General features: G+C 43.1%; 1 protein-coding gene across 1 annotated transcript in view; it reads right to left on the reverse strand.

Annotated features, from left to right (window-relative positions):
* The window catches only part of ANKFN1 (ankyrin repeat and fibronectin type III domain containing 1), a 190,422-nt gene extending 188,602 nt beyond the window's left edge, over nucleotides 1–1,820 (reverse strand). Inside the window, exon 1 of the mRNA XM_006076245.3 lies at nucleotides 1,665–1,820. The gene's annotated coding sequence lies outside the window, so the exon portion shown is untranslated. The remainder of the gene's footprint in view (nucleotides 1–1,664) is intronic.
* Between the last annotated feature and the right edge of the window lie 5,100 nt (nucleotides 1,821–6,920).

Genomic DNA, 6,920 nt, shown 5'->3' on the forward strand with positions numbered 1-6,920 from the left:
ATTCAGGGAGAGTAAATGAATTCTCGAAGACACACACTTCATTGAGGAAATAACCAAAAGGGACTGGCTTTCCTGACATCTCTAGCCACTAAACAATGCTGTCTCCCTCCTGTTAGGATGCCATCATTTGCTGAAACAGCCAAATCATGCAGGAGAATGACCCTGTTCTTGTGACTGAGTAGCCTGGGGATACTTTCTACTAGGCAAAAGGCCACCCCTCTCTCAGATTTCTTAACTTTGCTTTGTATTTAGAGAAACATGCTGTTCACTGTTCCAACATCATCCATCCTTGTCAGCACTCAAGGCCACAGCTTCATCTGAACAGCCAGTGATATACTGCAGAGAGAATGCACCAAAGACATCAAACTCTGTATGACATTTATGTAGACTCTGAGTCCACCAGAAATGGATTGATGATGCCATAAAGTCTTGCAGTAGCCAGGCAAACAAAAGACTAAGGAGAGAGAGTGGTGGTGGTGATGGTAGGAAAAACAATAATTTTCTCCATTCACTTTCCCCCTCTGCAGAAATTCGTTTATGTCTTATTTAGAACATGAGAAAATTAAATGAGTGCAGGGATTTTGGAGGCCCAGCCTAGAAGCAAACTCAGTCTTGTCAGTGGTACTTCCAGCCGCCTTGGCTGGGCCAACAACCAGCATGGGTAACAGAGCACTCAAAATATTCCACTTTCAAACTTAAGACATCCTTCCAACTATATATGTTCATGGAATAAAAGACTTAAGAAACATGGGTGTAGAAGTGGCAGTGGATCAGGCAAGGGTTTGCATGCATGTTCACTGCGTCCCCTTGGCAGGTATCCTCAACATCCAATCATGATGTTATTTATGATCATGCCAAACCAGGATGGACAGAATGCTAACATTCTGCTCTGGATGTCCAGCCTGCATGCTGGATTAAAGACAGCAATGTGCCTAGATTTGTATTCAGGATTATCAGCGTGATGGGATCCATCTTTTCCTGATCCCACAGGTATTTTGTAGGTACTCAGGAACCCCAGTCGGAGAAGGCAATGGCACCCCACTCCAGTACTCTCGCCTGGAACATCCCATGGATGGAGGAGCCTGGAAGGCTGCAGTCCATGGGGTCGCTGAGGGTCAGGCACGACTGAGCGACTTCACTTTCACTTTTCACTTTCCTGCATTGGAGAAGGAAATGGCAACCCACTCCAGTGTTCTTGTCTGGAGAATCCCAGGGACGGGGGAGCCTGGTGGGCTGCCGTCTATGGGGTCGCACAGAGTCGGACACGACTGAAGCGACTTAGCAGCAGCAGGAGCAGCAGCAGGAACCCCAGTGGAAAATGATCTCACACAACAAAAGAACAGCATATTTTTCGTAGCTAATGCTAATCGGTTATGCAAGCACAAAATATCCGTAAGCTTGCTACAAACAAAATGCCCAGTTATCAGAAATGGGGCTTCCCTCTTCCCATTTTTACCTATTCATGTAAACATGCATGTGTTATTGCAGAACCACTGTGTATGGCCTGTGAGCAATCTTCATGAGCTGCCTGCAGCTAACTTTGGAAGATGCAAATTTTTTTTACATCATTTAAACCATAGCAACACATACATATTTTAAAAATAATCAGTAACTAAAAAAGCCTCACATTCACATGAAGAAAGACAACAATAAATTGGACTTACCAGTTTAGGTTGTTTGAGGCAGCAGAGGAGCAAGTTGCTGGTAATTGTCCAGTGCTTTCATTCAATAAATCACATTGGCTCTGCTTTCTCCTGTGGCTCAGCCTCTGCGCAAAGCAAGCAAACCTCCTTCCTATTCTGTGTAAAGAGTGAAATGCAAGGAGGATCACTACAGGCAAGAGCCGAAGTCATGATCACTAAGGTATCTCAACGCAAAATAAAAGAGCCAGCGATGTACAGAGAGAGGATGGGGGAAGGAAACAGCTTGGCTCAGAATCTAGGTGTATTCTCAGGACTGCAGCCCCAGGAGGGATTGATTTCTCAAGCCCTTGTGCACATAGTGAAAGGGTACTATGACTTCTGTGCACCTTTAGCCTATTGTAACTGTGAGGTCCATTAGGAATGGCCCACGGGGAAAATAAGCTTCATGGCAAACAAGACTGAATCGGAAAAGATTGTTACTCAAGGATGAGCAAAGGGGCGATGAAGCAGCCAGTTAGCTTTGCCCTGTACGAACTGCAGGGGAAGAAATATTGCCTGGCATCCTGGAGCCCTTCCAGCAGTTTGTGACTGCAAATGGTCCACAGCCTCCTGGGGCCAGATACCCTCTTACGCCCACAGCTGCTTGCGACCAGAAGCACACAGGTGGCAGCCGTATCCTCTCACCTCGTGGCACATGAGCAATCCTTCTCCTAGTAGGAACAAGGGACTTCTTTAGAAAGGTCCCAATCCCCCTGGGGCTGCTCAACCAATGCCAGTTTTTGTCTGAGCTGGGTCTGAGAAAGTAATCAACAGACTTGGGACTTAGGACACCTAAAGGCTCAGTTTTTAGGAAGAAGATTCCAGTGCTTTCATTACAGACACATCTGGATGCACCTGGCTCCTTTCACGGGGTTATGCTTTATGCGACGAGTGAGACACGGAATGGATTTCCTAGAAAGCCACTTATGTAGGCATTTTTCATATTTCTCTCTGAAATAAAATGGCAAATGACCTCCACAGGCTGCTTATTATGTTTACAGAGGCATTGTTGATTGAGAGTACATGTGAATACGCACACACACTCACACATATACACACATAGATACACACACACACGTCCCTAGCAACAGCACTGAAAATCTTTCTAAAGCTCTATTCAGATTCTGTTTCTTCCAAATGAAAGCTTAGCTTCTGTAATGACTTCAGAAATAATTTTGGACCCTTTTCCTAGGCACTGACACTGGTCTGTGATTTATACCTGGAGCTTAATCAACTCCCCTACTTTGAATGTGACTCTGTAACAAATCAGGAGAAAGTCTCTTGGTTATAAGCAGGAGGGTGGAGTGTTAATATATGTCCTGGTTATCAATTAGAATCCTGGGAGTGGCATCTTGTATTCTTGAAAGTCTTCCCGCTTTACAGAGACCGCACCTCATCCTGGCAGCTTAGTCATCCCCAACAAGTAGTTGTTCTGGGGCTGAGATCCGAGATAAGGCTCAGTGACATAAAACCTGGGTGTCCAAAGGAGGAGTTCAGTTTGGCTTTGCACAATTGTACTTTTTTCTCATTTGAAAGGGAAAGTTTCTCTTTTTCTCTTCTTGAACTTATTTGTCCATGGAGGCATTGATAGAAATAATCGTTTGGGAATATGCATGCCCTTGAGGTTGAGAAGGCTAATTTTTTCATCAAGGATTAAAAAAGAGTCAGGCTACCCTCTCACAGCTTAAACCTAAGTGATTGCCAGGTAAAACTTTACTCTTACCTCTAGGAAGGCTTTGATTTTTGATGCAGATTGACTTAAATTCCATCTGCTGGGGTAAGCCAGGTGACTCTCAGTAATTCTCCTGAGGTTAGGGGCTGCCTCCCAGGGGTCATTAGTTCAATCCGCTATGCAAAACTAAGTGGGTGATGTCTCCTATACTAGTGGTGTTGCTTTTTGGAGCAAACACTTGGGACCGAGTCATTTCATGAGCCCATGTCTATTGAAAAGCAGAACCATTCATCCATCCATTTCTTAATCCACTCTTCAACAGACATTTATTATTACTATGATTATTACTACATTACTACATTACTATGATTATTATTACATAGGCTAGATGCACTATGCCAAATATTGAATGTTATGAAAAAATTATCAATAAATATTAACCCCCATTATACTTTCACAAAATTCTCCATAGTCTGGCTCTGACTGTCCCTCTAGCCTAATTTCTCGTTACCTTCCTACTTGCCCTTCATGCTGTAACTTTTTTGAATATCTTTCAAGTCCTTGGACATGCAATGCTGTCTCTTAACTCCAGAATTCTGCATATGATTCTCTTCTGTCTGAATGCTCAGTCCCTTTTGTCTGGCTAACTAATGTACGGTTTTAGAGTCTCAACTCAAACATCATCTCTCAGGGATATTTTTCTAGTCCCTGAGATTTTAGGGTTCCTACTCTGTAGTCCTATAGCACTTTATACCCTCCCATCATTATATCCATCACAATTTTTTTTTTTTGCATATTGTTTGACATCAATCATTCCCATTTAATGTAAGAGTTTAAATACAAAGTCTTTTATTCACTGCTCTGACGCGAGTGTCTTGCAGAGTTCCTGGCCTATAGAAGGTGTTCAAAAAATACTTAGTGTTTTGTTGAAGCACTTAGCATGTATTTATTTAATGATGAATAAACCATCTCAAAGAATAACAGGGGTCTGAGAACTGAAAGGAACCCTAAAGTTCACTTCAGATCAGATCAGATCAGATCACTCGCTCAGTTGTGTCCGACTCTTTGCGACCCCATGAATCGCAGCACACCAGGCCTCCCTGTCCCTCACCAGCTCCCGGAGTTCACTCAGACTCACGTCCATCTAGTATGTGTAATTTTTCTTGCCAAGTGGCCATCGTTGAATGCTTGTCTTCTCTGACTATTCTGTCTCCATTAGTCCAATCACACATTTACTTTGTCCCATACCACCTCCAGCACTTTCACAGCATGTTCTTGCTTTTTGTTCTCCAGCTGTTTCCGGGAGTTTGTCTCATCCCTACAAACTGGTATTCTCCAAAACACTTAACAAAAGCCTGCAATTATTTGATGCTGATTCATTCAACAACAAACATCTGAACAGAGAGTTAAGCGATCATAGTCCCTCTTTGGGAAGGTTACTCTGGTATTGGGGGAAGGATGGGTTGGACCAGTCAGACCTAATAATGACCAGAGCCCAGAGATAGCATTTTTGTTGTTGTTGTTGTTTTTTGAATCCCGTAATGATTTTATTTTCTAACTATTCTGTTTCATACTCTATTCAATAGTCTCTTCCCTGTAGGTGTTGTACATGTGCCTCCACGTATACAGATCAGCACATTCAATTTATCAACAAACATGAGTTCCTTTCTAACTCTGCCTGCTCTTTGATTTTCTTTCTTTCTTTCTTTCTTTTTTAAGCAGCCTTGTTCTTTCTTGGGCTTCCCTGGTGGCTCAGCTGGTAAAGGATCTGTCTGCAATGTGGAAGACCTGGGTTCAGTCCCTGGGTTGGGAAGATCCCCTGGAGGAGGGCATGGCTACCCACTCCAGTATTCTGGCCTGGAGAATTCCATGGACTGTATAGTCCATAGGGTCACAAAGATTTGGACACGACTGAGTGACTTTCACGTACTCTTTCTTTTCCTCTACCTCTCCTCCATCACCCCACCCTCCATATCATAAAATCAGAGTTCTCATTTGGAACACTGAGAATGTTTGGTCCATACTTAGCACTTCCCCTCCACCCAGTTCCACCCCCACAGTTAATTCACTTGCTTAGGTCATTCATGAGTGTGTCTCACTGATTAAAGCTCCTTTGAAGACAGGGATTGCATTTTACTTATTTAAAAAATTTTTTTTCATCCAGCCCTTACCCTGCCTGGCCTAGTGTCTTATAGATAGTAAATGCTGAATAAATATTAAGAAAGAAAAGCGCTTATTATGTGCAAAGCTTTGGATGGAACATTATGGTGAGGAGGGGTACCAAGATGAATGAGATACCTTTTGAAAGATAGGAGAGATCTATTTAGTGAGGGAGATGTGACTTATAATACAGGGCAGAATTAAATACATGTCATAAAAGTATGAGCAATGTGCTAAGGGAACAGAACAATTATTACTTCCTTCTGGGATACGTAGGGAAGATTTACAGAGAAGGTTGCATTTAAACTGGATCTGGAGGAATGAAAACCTCCAGACATTGGAAAGAAGAGAAAGGAATGGAGACAATGCATAGAATTCCTGGAATATTTGGGGATTGACAAGTAGTCCAGTTGGGCTGGGTAAGGGGTAATGGGAGGACCTAATGGAATTTAAGTTTCAAAAGTAGGCAGGGGCTAAAAAGAGTACTCAAACACTGTGTTAAAGAGTTTGGACTTTATGTACAGTTGACAGAGATTTGAGCAGGAGAATATATGTGCAGCTGACTAAAGATCCTTCTAGTCTAGCCATCATGGATCATGAATTGAAGTGGTAAGAATCTGTAAGCAGGAAGACATTGCTGTTAAGGGTCTGTGAGTGTACAAATTAGGAGATGAACACGGGACATTCTTTGGAGGTAGAGCTTATAGAATTTGTCAGTGGTACAGGTGGAGGAAGTGAGATGGTGAAAGAAGTTGAGTTTTAACTTGCATGATGGCAGATCATGATGGCATTACTCAATCCGAGTAATCAAACATAGAAATAACTTAGGCATTCATGTAATGTTCTGAGCACATTTTGAAGACAGAGAAGAGAGCAGGAGACCAAGTCCTTGGAGTCAGATGAATGTGCCTAGGTGGCTTTGAAGAAGCCATTCGGCCACAGCTAAAGTTGCAGGCACTAGTGGTAAAGAACCCGCATGCCAATGCAGGAGACATAAGAGACATGGGTTCGATCCTTGGGTCAGCATGGCAACCCACTCAAGTATTCTTGCCTGGAGAATCCCATGAACAGAGGAGACTTGCGGGATACAGTCCACAGGGTCACGAAGAGTCAGCAACAACTGAAGTGACTTAGCACACATGCCTGCAAAGATCCAGGGCCATTTGCAAGGAGACGGGTGTAGAATTTCCCTTGAAAGAAGATCTCCCAATTAAATGTGAGGGTTTGCAATTTCCCATCTCTGAATTATTTACAGTGGAAAGAACCCTGGTTTGGGGTGTGGACTCTGAACTTGAGCCATGGAGCTCTCCTCATCAGCTGTGTGACCTTGGGCAAGTTACTTTCTATTGTGAGGTCTCATTTTTCCCACTTGTAAAATGAGTGAGCTGGGCCAGTTAAATTCAAAG

The sequence above is a fragment of the Bubalus bubalis genome, chromosome 3 (assembly GCF_019923935.1).
Source record: "Bubalus bubalis isolate 160015118507 breed Murrah chromosome 3, NDDB_SH_1, whole genome shotgun sequence".
Lineage (NCBI taxonomy): Eukaryota > Metazoa > Chordata > Mammalia > Artiodactyla > Bovidae > Bubalus > Bubalus bubalis.